The following is a 736-nucleotide window of genomic DNA, read 5'->3' as shown; positions in this document are numbered from 1 at the left end:
AGATAGATAGAGAGATATACATATACATGTTATTTTATCTAAATTAATTTTAATCAACATTAACGCATGTCACTAGAAGCGTTTAAATGTTTGTTCTAAGGGTGCTCTAATTTTATTACAAGATATTTTTCAATTAAGAATTTCCATTGTTAATTAGTATACACAATTATCAACTCCATTATCGTAATTATTATTATTATTATTATTAATACTATTATTATCATTATTATTACTATTATTATTATTAATACTATTATTATTAATATTAATACTATTATTGTTAATACTATTATTGTTAATACTATTGTTATTATTATTATTAATTCTATTGTTATCATTATTATTATTATTATTATTATTATTATTATTATTATTATTAGTCATATTGAAGAATTTCTTTGCATTTTCTTTTAGAAAATATGTATGCGCTTCTCAAAATAATAAATGTTATGGTTGAAGTTTATTTCATATATTACTGCCGCAGTTGATCATAAGATGTACTAGTAGACAGTCATTATATTGTCTTTTACATTTACGCACATCCACACTTGCATCCATACAATTACTAAAGTGCTTGCATCCACAATACATTCATACTTTTTTCTCAACTCATTGCTTTCTTGGAAGAAATTTAATTACCTATATCTCTATATATACATATACATACATACATACATATATATATATATATATATATACATATATATATGTATATATATATATATATATATATATA

The sequence above is a fragment of the Octopus bimaculoides genome, chromosome 1, assembly GCF_001194135.2.
Source record: "Octopus bimaculoides isolate UCB-OBI-ISO-001 chromosome 1, ASM119413v2, whole genome shotgun sequence".
In the NCBI taxonomy this organism is placed as follows: Eukaryota; Metazoa; Mollusca; class Cephalopoda; order Octopoda; family Octopodidae; genus Octopus; species Octopus bimaculoides.
The sequence above is the reverse complement of the archived record's forward strand: the minus strand, read 5'-3'. Positions refer to the sequence as shown.